Source organism: Theropithecus gelada, chromosome 10, assembly GCF_003255815.1.
Source record: "Theropithecus gelada isolate Dixy chromosome 10, Tgel_1.0, whole genome shotgun sequence".
In the NCBI taxonomy this organism is placed as follows: Eukaryota; Metazoa; Chordata; class Mammalia; order Primates; family Cercopithecidae; genus Theropithecus; species Theropithecus gelada.
Window position 1 is genome coordinate 27,998,386 of NC_037678.1, and position 18,511 is coordinate 28,016,896.

Sequence of the window (18,511 nt, forward strand, 5' to 3'; positions counted from 1 at the left end):
CTCCCGCCACTGGTGGCCCTCCTACCACTCCCCAGTGCTGCCTCCAGCCTCCAGCATGCAGTTAAGTGGCTTCCTAACCCAGCACGCACGGACCGACCACACACACATGCAGAAAATCCTATTGTGACCTGACTAGCCACTGCAGCATGCTTTATATACTGAGGTTAGGCAATTGGGGGGCGAGGGGGAGGTTCCTGGACTACATGTTCTGATTGGATGAGAGGAAAAAACCTCTAGGCCTCTTCTGATTGGACTTTATTTTCATGCTCTTATTGGTTGTTCTAATACTGGCTCTCATCCAATCAGAACATCATAATAAAGTCCAATCAGAGTAGGCCTACAGGTTTTCTGTCATCCAATCAGAACATGTAGTCCAGGAACCCCGTTTCCTAACCTCAGTATATAAAGCGTGTTGAGGCCAGCAGTCAGGCCATTCTAGGGTTGTCTGCGGATACATGCGGAGGTGTTACGTGCTACCTTAGGAAGCTACTTACTACACACTGGAGGCTGGAGCCCGTGGTACTGTGGCTTTTCTCTGGCTTCGCCTCGCTGTGGTAGGTGGTAGCGACTGAGACCCCAGGGCTGCAGAAACAGTAGGAGGGCCACCGGCAGCGGGAGCTGCTCCTGTCCGGCTAGAGGACGAGGAGATGGGAGAGCTACATGCCTCATGTTGGAGGCTGGGGCGTGTGACAGCGCACCTCGCCTTGCTGCGGTTGGTGGCGGCCATGGAGAGGGCAGCTCAGCTGAAGTGGTAGGAGGGGAGAAAATAGTGTTGGGGTAGATGGGGAGGGGTAAAGAAAGTGGTGAGTGCTGAAGGGAAAAAAGGATGGCAAGGAGAAGGCGTTGCAGACAGACTGTGGGGAAAAGATGGTGGGAAAATAAGTATTTGGGTAGATGGAGGGGGAAAAGAGGGTGATGAGCAGCAGGAGTGGGGAGAACGCTTTGGGAAAAGATGGGGGAAAATGTTTTTGGGTGGATGAAGGAGCAAAAGAGGGTGATGAGTATGCGAGAGGGGAAAGAGGGTGGCCAGGGAGAGGGGAAGAGATGGTGGGGAAAAGGGTAGTGAGTGGGAGAGTAGAGAAGGGCTTTGTGAGAAGGTGGTGGGGGACAAATTTTAGGGTAGACGGAGAAAGAAGAGTGTTGAAGGGAGGGGGCCGAAGGGGCAGTCGGGAAAAGAAGGTGGGGAAGTAATGGTGGGGAAAAAGGGTTTTCGGTAGATCTTTTTCTGATTTTTAAATTAGATTATTTGTATGTTTGCTTTTGAGTAGTCTTGCTTTCTGTATTTTGTGTATTAACCGCTTGCCTGATGCATAGTTTGCTAATACTTTCTTCCACTCTCTGGATTGTTTCTTCTACTGATTGCTGCTTCTGCTTTGCAGAAGCTTGTAAGTTTAATGTAATTATATTTGTCTATTTTTGCTTTTGTTGCTTGTACTTTTGATGTCTATTTGAAAATTCCTTGTCCTAATCATTTCATTATTTATCCTATGTTTTCTTCTCTAGTAGTGTCATAGTTTCAGGTCCTACATTTAAATCTTTATTTTGAGTTGATTTTTGTATATGATAAGATAACGGTCTAGATTTATTCTTCTACATGGGGTGTTGGGTGTTTCCTAGCGCAGTTTATTGAAGAGATTGCCCTTCCGGAAGGTGTGTTCTTGATGCCTAGGTTAAAAATGAGGTGACTGTAAATGCGTGAAATTATTTCTGAGTTCTCTATTCTGTTTGATTTGTTTATGTCTGTCATTTGTCTCTGTGTCTCTCCTGCCCCCTTTTTTTGGCAGTGCCATGCTGTTTTGATATTATACTATAGAGTTGCAGTTACTATGGATTTATAGTATATTTTGTAGTATATTTTAAAATCAGGTAGTGTGATGCCTCCAGCTTTTCTTTTTATTCAAGATTTTTGAATAAAAAGTTGTTTCTCTTAGTATTGTATAAATATAGATCCACTGCCTCCTGTTTGCATACTTTTTTTTTTTTTTTTTTTTTTTTTGAGATAGTCTAACTCTGTCGCCCAGGCTGCAGTGCAGTGGCGCGATCTTGGCTCACTGCAAGCACTGCCTCCCGGGTTCACGCCATTCTCCTGCTTCAGCCTCTTGAGTAGCTGGGACTACAGGTGCTCGCCACCACACCGGCTAATATTTTCTATTTTTAGTAGAGATGGGGTTTCACTGTGTTAGCCCAGATGATCTCTATCTCCTGACCTCGTGATCCGCCCACCTGGGCCTTCCAAAGTGCTTGGATTACAGGCGTGAGCCTCCGCACCCAGCCGCATTGCTTCTAATAAGAAATCTGCTTTTATCATTATGTTGTTCACCTGAGTCTAACACGTCTTTTCTCTCTACTTTTAAGAGTATTTTATCATCACAGATTTTTTCCCCCAATTTGATTACGGTGAGTGTTGTTTTCTTTATGTGTGTTTTTTTTCTCTGTGTGTGTGTGTGTCTGGGATTTGTTCAGCTTCTTGGATAGTGTGTATATATTTTTAACCAAACTTGGAACACTTGGGTCACTATTTAAATTGTTTTTCTACCCTCTCACCACAGTAATCTTATCTCCTTTTATGCCTCTAATTACACCATTATGGCAATTTAATAATGTCCGAAAACTCACACATTTACTTTTCTCATCTTTTCTTTTTTTTTTTTTTTTTGGTGATTTTTTGGGGGATAGCTTCCATTGCTACATCATTAAGTTCACTCATCTATTCGTTGATAGCATTTAATCTGTAATCAAGCTCATTCAGTCTATTTGTTAAAAGGGACATTTTAGGCATCATTTCTGAAAGTTTAACTTGAGTCTTATATCTTCTGTATCTCTACTTAACCTGGTAAATCCATCCTCTACCCTCATAATCAAGTAGAATATAGTTGTAAGAATTGCTGTTGTGCTCCTGCCTGCAAAGTTTATCATATGTCAAATTTAAAGGCCATTTTGGATTAATTTTTCTTTTTGTTTCTTATAGCATATTTTGTTTGTTTCTTTGCAGACAGTGTTGATTGGATGCAGACTGTGTACGTTTGTCCTTGTTGGATTCAGAATATTTTTGCATTTCTTTCTCTATTTTTGTCTTTTATTTTTGGATCCAGTAAAAATATTTGAAAACTGTTTGAACTTTCCTCACCTTGCTTTTACACTGTCTTAGTAGAGAACCGAGCAGTCTTATGTGACATTTTCCCCAGTACTGAAATTCTTGGATAGTGGATGCAAATCTGTTCTCCATTCCCTAAAATATTTGCCCCAGTTCTTGTCTGAGCCCTGAGCCTGAGGGCCTTCTCTGGGTAATTTCTCAAGATCAGAAGGGCCAGGTGGGTTTCAGAATTTTACTCAATAGAAGGAGTTTCAAAGGAAGCAACAGTTAGGCCCTGTGCACTTGAGAACCACAGGGGAACTTGGACTCATTAGGGTCCCCAGACCAAGGTTCACGGTGCCCATAGAATGAATGCAATTTTCTATAAATAACTAAATCACAATGACTATGTATGAACCCTTAATATATGCCAGATGCCTTGGTGATTGTTTTACAAACATTACCTCAAGAAGACTTTCATAACATGGAATAGGATGATGCCAAGCCCTATGCTCAAGGCCCAGTGTTTATTAGGAAATCAGTATTGGGAGGTTAAATGTTTTCCCAAGTCTCTCCCAAACAATACTGAGTGGAGTCCAGATTCCATCCAGGAGATGCACATCAGAGCCTAAACTTCCAGTCCCTCCCTGCCCTGCCTCCTGCACCCTGCTCCGTCTCCTCCTCCTCCCACATCCAAGGTCTTTGGGGTCCGTTTTGTTTTCATTTGCTAGCACTTCCTTAATGAGATACCAAAGACCTGCTGGCCTAAAGAGTAGACACATCTTTTCTCGCAGTTCTGAAGCTGGGGAGTCAAGATAAAGGTGTTGGTGGGTTTAGTTTTCCCTGAGGCCTCTCTCCTTGGCTTGCGGGTCACTACCTCCTTGCTGTGTCCTCACGTGATCTTCCCTCTGCACGCTTGTCTCTGTTGTCTCATTTCTGTGTGTGCAAATTCCTTTTCTTAGGAGGAAACCAGCCAGATTTGATAACAAGCCACTCTCATGACCTCAATTTCACTCCTCTCTTTAAAGATCCTATCCCCAAACTCAGTCACACACTGTGTGTTAGAGTTTCATTGTACAAATTTTGGGACACAATTTAGTCAATAATCCCCTACCCTATGGAATCCAAAAATTCGTGTCTTCCTCGCTTGTAAAACACATTCACCCCATCCCAACAGCCCAAGTCCTTCACTAACTCAGCATCAGCTCTAAGACCCAACTCTCATTTGTATAAAATGTAAATCAAGTGTGAGTGATTCTCCAGGTGTGATTCATCCTGAGGATTTAAAGGATAACAGCTTTGGGGAGTTTCTCCTTTCTGCTGCTATCATCTGGGTGTCTAGAAAATAAAATGCCTACTTTATTTGCTAAGATTGAAAGAAAAGCATGAGTCAGCATCAGCAACATTTGTGAGTTCAATGTGGGGGAAGTCCCGTCTGTGCATTCTTGAAATAATTTAATAATCCCAATGCCCATGAAATTAATAATCAATAGGTATGGAATATCTCTGTCAGTGTTTAGAAAAGAGCAATAGTTGATACAGAAAACAAAATATACCAAAAGTTGAGTTGTTTTCAGAGTAGAATACATCCAAGTTAACTGATGAATCATAAACAGAAATGGTTTAGTCCGAAGAAAATTAATCAGTTGTAAGGATATTAAACTACTAATTCCAATTTTAGCATTAAGCATCAATATATTTTTAAAAATTTTTTATTTTTTTACTTTAAGTTTTAGGGTACATGTACACAATGTGCAGGTTTGTTACATGTGTATACATGTGCCATGTTGGTGTGCTGCACCCGTTAACTCGTCATTTACTTTAGGTATTTCTCTTAATGTTATCCCTCCCCCAACCCCACAACAGGCCCCGGTGTGTGATGTTCCCCGCCCTGTGTCCAAGTGTCCTCATTGTTCAGTTACCACCTATGAGTAAGAACATGCAGTGTTTGGTTTTCTGTCCTTGTGATAGTTTGCTCAGAATGATTGTTTCCAGCTTCATCCATGTCCCTGCAAAGGATATGAACTCATCCTTTTTTAAGGCTGCATAGTATTCCATGGTGTATATGTGCCTCATTTTCTTTCTTTTTTTTTTTTTTGGAGACAGAGTCTTGCTCTGTTGCCCAGGCTGGAGTGTAGTGGCCGGATCTCAGCTTACTGCAAGCTCCGCCTCCTGGGTTTACGCCGTTCTCCTGCCTCAGCCTCCTGAGTAGCTGGGACTACAGGCACCCACCACCACATCTGGCTAGTTTTTTTTGTATTTTTTTGGTAGAGACAGGGTTTCACCATGTTAGCCAGGATGGTCTCAATCTCCTGACCTCATGATCCACCTGTCTCGGTCCCCCAAAGTGCTGGGATTACAGGCTTGAGCCACCGCGCCTGGCCTGTGCCTCATTTTCTTAATCCAGTCTATCATTGACGGACATTTGGGTTGGTTCCAAGACTTTGCTATTGTGAATAGTGCTGCAATAAACATACAAGTGCATGTGTCTATATAGTAGCATGATTTATAATCCTTTGGGTATATACCCAGTAATGGGATGGCTGGGTCAAATGGTATTTCTAGTTCTAGATCCTTGAGGAATCGCCACACTGTCTTCCACAATGGTTGAACTAGTTTACACTCCCACCAGCAGTATAAATGTGTTCCTATTTCTCCACATCCTGTCCACACCTGTTGTTTCCTGACTTTTTAATGATTGCCATTCTAACTGTTGTGAGATGGTGTCTCATTGTGGTTTTGATTTGCATTTCTCTAATGACCAGTGATGATGAGCATGTTTTCATATGTCTGTTAGCCGCATAAATGTCTTCTTTTGAGAAGAGTCTATTCATATCCTTCGCCCACTTTTTGATGGGGTTGTTTAATTTTTTTCTTGTAAATTTGTTTAAGTTCTTTGTAGATTCTGGATATTAGCCCTTTGTCAGATGCATGGATTGAAAAAAATTTTCTCCCATTTTGTAGGTTGCCTCTTCACTCTGATGGTAGTTTCTTTTGCTGTGCAGAAGCTCTTTAGTTTAATTAGATCCCATTTGTCTATTTTGGCTTTTGTTGCTATTGCTTTTGGTGTTTTCGTCATGAAGTCCTTGCCTATGCCTATGTCCTGGATGGTATTGCCTAGGTTTTCTTCTTGGGTTTTCATGGTTTTCGGTCTAACAAGTCAGACAGGTGATTTCTGCATCAATATTTTTATGTACAAATAGGAAACTTCTCAATGGTTACAAAAAAGTGCAATTGTCTTCTACTTAATGTTAGAATTCCTTTATGGGGTCACTTTGTTCTTGACAGTGGAAAGAAAAGAATGTTCCTTATATAGAGGTTTCCTTATACCTAAGAAAAGGGAAAAAAAGACTTTTAGAGAAAATAATTTGAAGCATAAACACTTTTCCTGGAAACTTGCTTTGGGGTCTTTACATCTTAAAATCTCAAATTCTTTATTTCCTTGTCACATTCTGAATTTTACAGTCTTCATGCTTTATATAAATGTCCAATACATTTAAAACTTAAACTTCATTTACTTACCTGTTATAATCCCCAGAACTTTAATGATCTTGTATGTTTTGGTTTCAGATACAAGGCTCATCTTAGGACTTTTTTCTCTGAGCCTGTGCTGGATTATTCATGACTTGGTACAAGCTGCCTTGACCATTTGCCCCTCCTTCTTCCTCTGTTTTGCCTCCTGGGGGGAGTCTATTCCTCATATACTAAAGCTCTCCCAAAACTCAAAGCAAATGGATAGAAATAAAAGTAATGAGATTGTGACACAGGGCTGCCTTGGGCAGACCTAAGATCCAATCAAATAGATGATACACATATATTCATATATATGTATATATGCATATATATGTATATACATGTGTGTGTGTGTATATATATAAAGACCCAGGCCACTATGGGAGGTGAAATACAGGGTTGCCCTCAAAGAGACCTCCACCTAGAAAATATGCTGGTGGACTTTTCAAATTTAAAGTGACTCTACAAACCAGGGACCACGTTCTATAGGCCTTCCCTTGTCTGCCACATGTGTTTCTATGGCCACAGAACTCAGAGTGGTTTTTATAGTTTTAAATGGTTACATCATGAATGGTGTTAAGTACCTGCATAATAGTCTCAGAGTTGAGTCTTGGGCACCAAAGAGTAAAATCCTTCTTATCTGGACATTTAAGAAAAAGTTTACCAAATCCTAAAAAACACACAGCGCTGAAATATTTGAGAAAATGCTCCACTTCAAGCAGAATAGGTGGAATCAAAAATAAAAGTGTAACAAGTAACATTTTAAAATCTGAAATACGGCCAGGCGCGGTGGCTCAAGCCTGTAATCCCAGCACTTTGGGAGGCCGAGACGGGTGGATCACGAGGTCAGGAGATCGAGACCATCCTGGCTAATACGGTGAAACCCCGTCTCTACTAAAAATACAAAAAACTAGCCGGGCGAGGTGGCAGGCGCCTGTAGTCCCAGCTACTCGGGAGGCTGAGGCAGGAGAATGGCGTAAACCCGGGAGGCGGAGCTTGCAGTGAGCTGAGATCCGGCCACTGCACTCCAGTCTGGGCAACAGAGCGAGACTCCATCTCAAAAAAATAAATAAATAAATAAAATAAAATAAAATAAAATCTGAACTATTGGCAAAAATTCAAACTTTCGACACTGTACTCTGACCAGGTATTTATGGCTGGCATTATAAATTGGTAGAACTGGCCGGGCGCGGTGGCTCACGCCTGTAATCCCAGCACTTTGGGAGGCCGAGGCGGGCGGATCAGAAGGTCAGGAGATCCAAACCATCTTGGCTAACACGGTGAAACCCCGTCTCTGCTAAAAAAAAAAAAAAAAAAAAAAAATACAAAAAATTAGCCGGGTGCGTTGGCAGGCGCCTGTAGTCCCAGCTACTCGGGAAACTGAGACAGGAGAATGGCGTGAACCCGGGAGGCGGAGCTTGCAGTGAGCCAAGATCAAGCCACTGCACTCCAGCCTGCGTGATGAGCAAGACTCCATCTCAAAAATAAATAAATAAATAAATAAATAATAAATAAATTGGTAGAACCCCTCTGGAGAGGAATCTGAGAATAATGAGTAAAAATTACAAGTGCACATCCTTCTGACTCAGAAATTTGGCTTCTAGAAATTTAATTTATCCTACGTTCATATTCACGCATGAACCCAAAGAAGTCTGCATAAGGATGTTCACTGCAGTGTTTATTTGTGAGATGAAAATCATGGCGATAACCCTTAGAGTCGAGTTGGCTAAAATTCTACCGTGGAATACTCTGTAGCCTTAGAATGAATGGGGAGTGCTCTATGCCTAGGGTGTCTCAGGAAAGAAGAAATGGTGCGTGCATGGGATGATCTTTAACATTGAGGACAAGGAGAGGGGCCTCACACTTCACTCTCTCCTTTTCCACTGAGCTCATCTACATCTGCCAAAGAGGTTAGGGACAGCGGGAGCCTCCCTCCGGCTGGGCCTGGCCACCTTCTCTGGCTTCTGGATGCATCCCAGCCCGACAGCTTGGCTGCAGCTTTATGACCAACACACAGCCAGAACCACTGAACTAAGTGGCTCAGCAATTCTAGGTGCACCAAAGTATCGAAATCACAAACGTGTTCTCTTAACATGCTGAATATTAGGAATGATTTTTATGCAGCAATAGACAATACCCTTTGGGTTTTAAAGTAAATTTAATGGTGTATGTTTCAGATACACAACATGTTATTGGATACAAATATATTAAAATGGTTACTTTGTTTGTAATATAATCTATATAATTAAAGTTCATGGGCCGGGCGGTGACTCACGCCTGTGATCCCAGCACTTTGCCAAGATGGGTGGATCACAAGGTCAGGAGTTAGAGATCAGCCTGGTCAATATGGTGAAACCCTGTCTCTACTAAAAATACAAAAATTAACCAGGTGTGGTGGCAGGCACCTGTAGTCCCAGCTACTTGGGAGGCTGAGGCAGGAGGAGAATTGCTTAAACCCGGGAGGCGGAGGTTACAGTGAGCCGAGATTGCGCCACTGCATGCCAGCCTAGGTGACAGAGCAAGACTCTGTCTCAAAAAAAAAAAAAAAAAAAGTTCATAAAAGCCAAACTGTATATGAGGTTGGTACACAGGTAATTGTGGTTTTTGCCATTGATAGTAATGACAAAAACTACATTAACTTTTGTGCCAATCTAATGTAATAATGGTTCTGCTTTTTTTTTTTTTTTTTTTTTTTTTTTGAGACGGAGTCTCGCGCTGTGTCACCCAGGCTGGAGTGCAGTGGCGCGATCTCGGCTCACTGCAAGCTCTGCCTCCCAGGTTCATGCCATTCTCCTGCCTCAGCCTCCGAGTAGCTGGGACTACAGGCACCCGCCACCACGCCCGGCTAGTTTTTTGTATTTTTTTTTTTTTAGTAGAGACGGGGTTTCACCACGTTAGCCAGGATGGTCTCGATCTCCTGACCTCGTGATCCACCCGCCTCGGCCTCCCAAAGTGCTGGGATTACAGGCTTGAGCCAGCGCGCCCGGCCATAATGGTTCTGCTTAACAGCTGGCTCAGAAAATATAAATTTTGAACCCAGCTCTTGTCCGAATATTTTCTAAATTCTTACCATTAGTAGATGAATAAAGGTTCAGCAACAGAAGTATTGACACCCATGGAGATTAGAAATGCTGGATGTCAATGAGAAAGCGGGGCTGACCCAGGTTGACTCTTCCCTGGGGAGCCATATTGGAACTCTCATCCTGTGTGGAGACCATCTGCTTGTGAGGAGTTTCTAGGACAGGGACTCAGTGATATGAGGAGCAGGGGATTCTGAATGAACACTGAGCCCATCGATAAAATTCTCCCCAGCTCAGCAACCTTAGGTATTGGGGCAAAGAGCAGGAGCAATAAAAAGAAAACGGCTTCCTTTTTGTTCCTAATCCCTTGGAAACATCTTCAGATCTTAGCAGTCACTGCCTCAGGTGCAGGAGTTAGCTCAGCCAGGAGGGCCATCCTCCCTAGAGCGTGGTGGACAGAGAGTTGAGTAAGATGCGGTTTCTGGAAACTCCCCATAATGGCTTCCGTCCAGATTGGGCTGCACAGCGTGGGAGATGGGAATGCAGTTAGAGTGAGGCTGTTCCTCAAAACAGCAGGGACTGTGTCAGTCAGGAAGCTGCTTGTCACCGTCCCTGCATTTGAAGAGCTAGGAAGAGTTGTGCATTCAGAGACCACAGCACAAAAGCAACAGGAAGCTTTCCCTGTGCTGGATGAGAAACCACAGAGCAGGTTTCCTTTGGACTTCATGGTGGAAAAGGAGAGGAGCCGAGAGAGAAGAATTCTCGAGGCCGTGCTGCAGGAAGCCCCTTGCACAGGGTGAAGAAGCATCTTCAGAGCAAGGAGAAGCCTGAGAGCCCAGGGCAGGTTTTGGATGAGGAGGCAGCTGAGACTGAGGGCTGGAGACCCCTCCTTTACAGCCACAGCTTCCTTTATGTTCCTGCTCTATCAGCAGATGTTGACCCATATGCACATCTGGGATCGGGCATCCTCAACATTGTCCCTCTGTGAGACTCAGTACCCAGCAGCTATGACTGACCTTCCTGCTGAGAGTCAGATTTGCAGTGGACTCAGCTGTGGACATGGTCCTACTAAGCACAGGATCGGAGTCAGTAGCATAGAGAGCCCAGCGTTGGGCATGGTGTGCATTGCCCCCCCCCCCCCCCGCACACCCAGCACGGTCCTACTGTGTGGAAATGGTTCTGCTGCCTAGAGTGAGCACTGTCCTCCCTTGGGGAACTTTGTGCAAAGCTTTACAGAAATCTCTCATGACAAATGATGGGGTTGAGAAATGCTGGCTCCAGATAGCTGACAGCCAAATGGGAGCATGGGAATCTTGAAGACTCTGCCTGGAAAACAGATTAACAGCTACAATAGACATTCATGCACAACTGGGGAAGTGTGAGCTTGGACTGGAGAGAAGGTTGTTGTTCGTTATTGAGAGAGGGAGGGAGAGAGAGGCCCAAGAGCACAAGGGAATCAGTTGCTGCTACAGTGAGAGGGAAAATGGTGCTTACTATACTATTGTCTCATTGTTATTAATTGAACGATTTCAAAATTAAACTAGGTTCACTTTTATCCAGAGTATGCAGTATTTTTGTTATGGAATGAGGAGTAAACCAACTTGCTCTTCAAAATGTTGACAGAAAAAGTGTGACATAGAGGAGGCAGGTAAAATAAACATTTTCTTTACCATTTTAATTATTTGTAAGTGTGCGATTCAGCAACAGTCAATACATTCAGAATGTTTCGCAGCCACGACCATTATTCATCCGCAGAGCTTTTTCACCGCTCCACACAAACACTCTGGGCCCATTAGACACTAACTTTAGAAACTTTGGAGGTTGGGAACAAATTGCAGAGTGTGTGGTCAGGAGAAAGTCCCCAGGTAGGACCCTAGGTGGTCTTTGCATATCCTCCGCAGTCTCCTTGGGGAAAATAAATAAATAAATAAAATGGCTTCCAATATTTTTTTTATTTCTAGTAAAGAGTCTGAGTTGATTTTCTTTCTTTTTGTGTTGTTTTGAGACGCAGTCTTGCTCTGTTGCCCAGGCTGGAGTGCAGTGGTGCGATCTCAGCTCACTGCAAGCTCTGCCTTCTGGGTTCACACCATTCTCCTGCCTCAGCCTCCCGAGTAGCTGGGACTATAGATGCCCGCTACGACGCCCGGCTAATTTTTTTTTTTGTAGTTTTAGTAGAGATGAGGTTTCACCATGTTAGCCAGGATGGTCTCGATCTCCTGCCCTTGTGATCCACCCGCCTCGGCCTCCGAAAGTGCTGGGATTACAGGCCTGAGCCATCGCGCCCGGCCCTATCCTAATTTTTAAATAGTATTGCGTCTACCTTATGTGGAAGGTAAAAGATAGCCCTTTGTTTTCCTCAGTAGGTTTTAATTATGTGATCTCCTTGTAGAAGTAAACTCTGGAGCTTCCTGTGTGGTTGTGAATGTGTAATTAGCTTTGGGCAGGGCTCCCAGAGCTGTGAACCCTGTCCTGAGGAGCACTGGGACATTCTGGTGAGCGTTCAGGCCACCCAGATTGCAGTGGTAAAACGAAGTGTTTATTTCTGTAACGAGAGTGGTTTGTGTCTTCACCCAAGTAATATTTTATTATAAAATTACGACAAATATTTTACATTTAAAAATAGGTATCTATAAATTAATATGATTTTAAAAAATAATTTCAATAAATGTTTAAAGAAGTAATTTTAATACATTTGAATAATTTAGACTCAAGGGGTGCATGTGCAGGTTTGCTGCATGGGTATGTTGCAGGATGCTGAGGTTTGGGGTACGGATCCCGTCACCCAGGTAGTGAGCGTAGTTTTTCAACTCAAGACCATCCATCATTCCCTCCTTTCAATTAGTACGATTATAACTAAGAATTTTACTTTTACAGCTCTAATTTAATACATATTGATCTAGACCTCGCAATAAACATTCTGCTCTAAGAAAGGTTTTTATTTTTTGAGATGGAGTCTCGCTCTATCACCCAGGCTGGAGTGCAGTGGCGCGATCTTGGCTCACTGCAAGCCCCGCCTCCTGCATTCACACCATTCTCCTGCCTCAGCCTCCCAAGTAGCTGGGACTACAGGCGCCCACCACTAAGCGCAGCTAATTTTTTGTATTTTTAGTAGAGACAGGGTTTCACCGTGCTAGCCAGGATGGTCTCGGTCTCCTGACCTCGTGATCCACCTGCCTTGGCCTCCCAAAGTGCTGGGATTACAGGCGTGAGCCACCGCGCCTGGCCAGAAAGGCTTTATGTTAAATAACATGGTCCCTTCAGAATGAAAAATTTTGATTAAGAATACCAGCACGGGCCTGGAGCAGTGGCTCACGCCTGTAATCCCAGCACTTTGGGAGGCCGAGGGTGGATCACCTGAGGTCAGGAGTTTGAGACCAGCCTCGCCAATGTGGTGAAACCCCATCTCTACTAAAAATACAAAAATTAACCAGGCATGGAGGCAGGCACCTGTAATCCCAGGTACTCGGGAGGCTGAGGCTGGAGAATCACTTGCACCCGGGAGGCAGAGGCTGCAGTGAGCTGAGATCACCCCATCACACTTCAGCCTGTGAAATTGTGCAATATTCATTGAGATCAAAATCTCGCATTCCTAACTTGTGTTATATGTGTATTGGAGGACATATGGAGTGGCAGAAGCAAAGTAGGGTTTGAATTCAGACTGTTGTTCCTCAAGAATGAATTGACCTGGAGAGAATTACTTACAATCTCTGATCCTTAGTTCCTTCATCTAGAGATACCCACCTGGGCTCTTGTGAGGATTCAGTGAACTGTACGAGGTACTGCACAGGACATGGTGCTTGCTGCCTGGGAGAGGCTCAAGGCCTTCAGTGCCTTTCCCTGTTATTTTGGGAGCAGTGCATCTGTGTTGGTGTTTTTAAGAAACACTGTTTGACAAATACATGGGGCATATATGGACTATTGTTGTTTCAGATTATTCTTAGAACACAGAGGCAGGATCCACAATGTTTTTATGAGGAGAGCTACTTTTTGTCCCCCCATCCCGCCCAGACCTTGACTTTACTGGACTAGAGGTTTCAGTGATGCGTGCTGATGTGATACCCTTGAGCAAAGTTGGAGAAGAGATAGTGGTAATTTCCACCACTTCCCCTTCTCCGAGACACTGGAAGTGCTGTGAACTGTGCTCCTTAGCTCCTCTGCTCTGTAGTCTCTGCCTGGGGGCTCCAGAGGGGCTCTAGGAAGGAGTGTCAGCCAGTGATTCCTCCCCCTTGACCAGGTAGGGACCCAGGATCTTCTGGTGAATTCTGATTTGTTTTTTTATGAGCCCGATGGTTGTTTTAGGCATTTGTGGAAGCATTTGTGATTGTCTCAATGGTTGATGGATGCTATAGGCATTTGTTTAATAGGTAGGGCCCATGGAATTCAAGGCTTAGTGCAGTGACAGTTCTGTAAAATGGACTTTTTCCTATGATCTGCACAGCTTTAGAATATCTTTTTTTTGAGACTGAGTCTCACTCCGTCGCCCAGGCTGGAGTGCAGTGGTGCGATCGCAGCTCACTGCAACCTGGGTTCAAGTGATTCTTCTGCCTCAGTCTCCCAAGTAGCTGAGATTAAGAGATGTGCCACCACACTTGGCTAATTTTTGTATTTTTAGTAGAGGCAGAGTTTCACCATATGTTGGCCAGGCTGTTCTCAAACTCCTGACCTCAAGTGATCTGGCCCCCTCGGCCTCCCAAAGTGCTGGGATTACAGGCATGAGCCACTGCACCTGGCCTAGAATATCTTGCTGAATAATTTATGTAGATAGAAAAAAAACTGTTTAAGACTGAACCTGTAACTGAATTCCATTTTACGTAAAGGATTCTTAAAAATACAATTTTAGTATAAATGGAAATTTCAGGAAATGGAATTAGTCTAGTATATTTTGTAGTATATTTTGAAATCAGGTAGTGTGATGCCTCCAGCTTTTCTTTTTATTTAATATTTTTTTGTCTCTCTGAGGTGTTTTGCATTTCCATGAGAATTTTAGAATAGTTTTCTGTTTCTGTGAAGAATGTCTTTGTAATTTAACGTGGATTGCATTGATTCTGTAGATCACATTGAGTGATAGAGATATTTTAACAATATTCTTCCGTTCTTCCGTTGCATGGACATGGGATATCTTTCCATTTACTTGTGTCTGCTTTAATATCTTTGATCTATGTTTTATCATTTTCATTGTAGGATCTTTCAGCTTTTTGGTTATGTTTATCCCTAGGTATCATCATTTGGGGGTGGGTAGCAACTGTAATGAAACAGCTTTCTTGGTTTCTTTTTTATGTGTTTCACTGTTGATGCATGTGTGTGCTACTCATTTGTGTATATTGAGTATTTTGTAACTTTACTAAATTCATTATTTCTAATAGGTTTTTTTATGGAATCTCTAGGGTTCTCTGTGTATATATGATCATGTCACCTGCTAACAGAAACAATTTGACTTTTTTTTTTCCAATTTGGATGGGTTTTATTGCATTCTCCTAATTGCTCTAGCTGGGGCTTGCAGTACCATGACGAATAAAAGTGGTAAAAGTAGCCACACTTGAACAAGATCTTAGAGGAAGAGCTTTTAACTTTGCCCCATTGATTATGATGTTAGTTATGAGTTTGTCATATACGGCCTTTATTGTGCCGTGTTCCTTCTCTACTCATTTTGAGTTTTTATTATGAAGGAATGTTGAATTTTATTTTTTTCAGCATCTACTGAAATGATTGTATGGTTTTTGTTCTTGATTCGTGATGTGTGACATTTATTTGTGTTTGTTGAATCATTCTCGTATTCCTCCGATGAATCCCCAAGTATTTTGTTGAGGAATTTTTGCGTCTATGTTCATCAGGGATATTTGCCTGCGGTTTTCTTTCTGTGTTGTGTCCTGGTCTGGTTTTTGTAGCAGGGTAATGCTGACCTCATAGAACAGGTTTGGAAGTACTCCTTCCTCTTCATTTTTCAGGGAATATTTTGAATAAAGTTGGTATGACCTTTTTAAAAAATGTTTGGTAGAATTCAGCAGTAAAACCATAATTCTTATGTTTTTATTTGATGGAAGATTTTTATTACTGCTTTAATTGCATTAGTCATTATTAGTCTGTTCAGGTGTTTTATTATTATAACTTGTGAAATTGCTATGTTTCCAGAAATTTATTCATTTCTCCTAGATTTTTCAATTTGTTTGTATATAGGTGTTTTTAGGAATCTCTTACGATCCTTTGTGTTTCTGTGTTGTCAATTGTAATGTCTCCTTTTTCATCTATGATTTTACTGCAGTTTTCTTTCTGTTTTTCCTAGGCTCGTTATAGCTTGTCAGTTTTTTTTTTTCAAGAAAAACCCCAGCTCTTTGTTGCTTTGTCTTTTTGTAATTTTTTTTTAGTTTCTATTTTTAAAATTCCTTCTCTAATCTTTATGATTTATTTCTTTCTGCTAATTTTAGCATTTGATTTTTCTCGCTTTTCTCATTACTTGAAGTGTACTGTCAGGTTGGCTATTTGAGGTCTTTCTACTTTTCTGATTAGGCATTTATAGCTATGCACTTTGCCTCTTACAACTGCTTTTGCCGCATCCCATAGGTTTTGTTATGTTGTGTTTCTATTCTTACTTGTTTCAATTAATTTTTAATTTCCTTTGTTCCTTTCAATGAATTTTTAATTTTTTTATTTATTGGTTGGTCGTGAGCATGTTTTAATTTTCATATATTTGTACAGCTTTTAAAGTTCCTGCTGTTACTCATTTCTAGTAGTATTCCACTGTGGTCACAAAAGAGTTGATATGATTTCAGTTTTTAAAAATGTGCCGTTACTTTTTGTCCTAACACATAGCCTATCCTGGAGAATAATCCATGTGCTACTGAGTAGAATGTGCATTGTGCAGTCATGGAGTTGTGCAAAGCTGTGTAAATTTCTGTTAGGTCTATTCCGTGTAGAGTACAGCTTAACTTATGATTTTTTTGTTGTCTGGATGATCTGCCCATTGACGATAGTGGTGTGTTGATTATAGTGGAGCGTTGAGGTACTCTATTATTGTTATTATTATTATTATTAATTATTATTTTTTGAGATGGAATTTCTCTCTTGTTGCCCAGGCTGGAGTGCAATGGTACAATCTCAGCTCATTGCAACCTCTGCCTCCCGGGTTCCAACAATTCTCCTGCCTCAGCCTCCTGAGTAACTGGGATTACAGGCATGTGCCACCATGCCCTGCTAATTTTTTGTATTTTTAGTAGAGACTGGGTTTCTCCATGTTGGTCAGGCTGGTCTGGAACTCCCAACCTTAGGTGATCCACCCACCTCGACCTCCGAAAGTGCTGGGATTACAGGCGTGAGCCACTGTGCCCGGCTGGAATCTGAAAAAGTTTAATACAGGCCGGGCGCGGTGGCTCAAGCCTGTAATCCCAGCACTTTGGGAGGCCGAGACGGGCGGATCATGAGGTCAGGAGATCGAGACCATCCTGGCTAACACGGTGAAACCCCGTCTCTACTAAAAAATACAAAAAACAACTAGCCGGGCAAGGTGGCGGGCGCCTGTAGTCCCAGCTACTCGGGAGGCTGAGGCAGGAGAATGGCGTAAACCCAGGAGGTGGAGCTTGCAGTGAGCTGAGATCCGGCCACTGCACCCCAGCCTGGGCGACAGAGCGAGACTCCCTCTTAAAAAAAAAAAAAAAAAAAAAAAAAAAAAAGTTTAATACATGGAAGCAGGGTAAAATGGTGGTTACCAGGGACAGGGAGGTGGGAAAAAAGGGGATCTGTCAGTCCAAGAGTACAAAGTTGCAGTTATGTGATTATAGTTATTAATACTGTATACTGGAAATTTGTGAAGAGTATATTTCTTCTAACTATATGAGAAGATAGATGTGTTCATTAGTTTGACTGTAGTAATTATTTATGTATGTATATATATACACAGAAACACATAGATTTTCATATATATGAATCAAAACAGGCTGTCCACTTAAATATATTTAATTTTATTTTAAAAATAAAAATATGAAACAAAAAAAGCATGCATATAGTCTTAAACTCAATTACAGATATAAATAAGTGCACTGCTAATCAGAGCAGTGAATTAAATATCAGTTATATTTGTTTGTTTAGATTGTAACCGTTCCTTTTATTTTCATATGTTTTCTATTTATAATTATGCAAATATTTAATGAGTTCACAATGCAACTATATATTAAATATGCTCACCATATTTGAGAGGTGATGAATGTTACAAGTTTTAGGTCATAGTCACTGTAAGAATGTTCCCTTGGGAAGTGTTATTTTCTGTTGGTTTGTATTTTAAAACATTCACCACCAAGAGACAGCCTGGGTTTTTCTCATCTTCACCCGCCATAAAGAATGTTATAATGAACGCCTCTGAGCCTATATCACTATGGGCTATTAAGCATGCTTCTGACAGATAGCTTCTTAGATTTGGAATTGCTGATCCAAAATCAATGAACATGTTAAAATATGACAATTTTCACCCTCAAATATGCTGTTAAAAATCATAATTTCATTAATTTTATGTAATAGTACAGTACCAATTTTCCCACGTTTCACACTACAATCAGATACTATAAATTTCTTTAATTCTTATATATATTACAGGCAATAAAATCATCTCATTGCTCTTTCAACTTGAAGTTTCTGATTACTGTAATTCTAAATGTACCGTGTCATGTTTATTATATAGTTTATATTACATTTTGTGAACTCTACTTTCAGTCTCCTTTACTGCAAAAAGTAATATGTGTGGAAACAAAATTGGTTTTATTCAAGAGTATCTTTCCTTTGTCTAAGGTCTGTTTGAATTAGGCAAGAAAAAAAATCACATATTCATCCAAACAATACAATGTCTGTGTCCATTTCACAGTAGCAATACAGTGTGAATAAAATCACACTCATATCTCCCATGACAAAACTAACGCCTTAA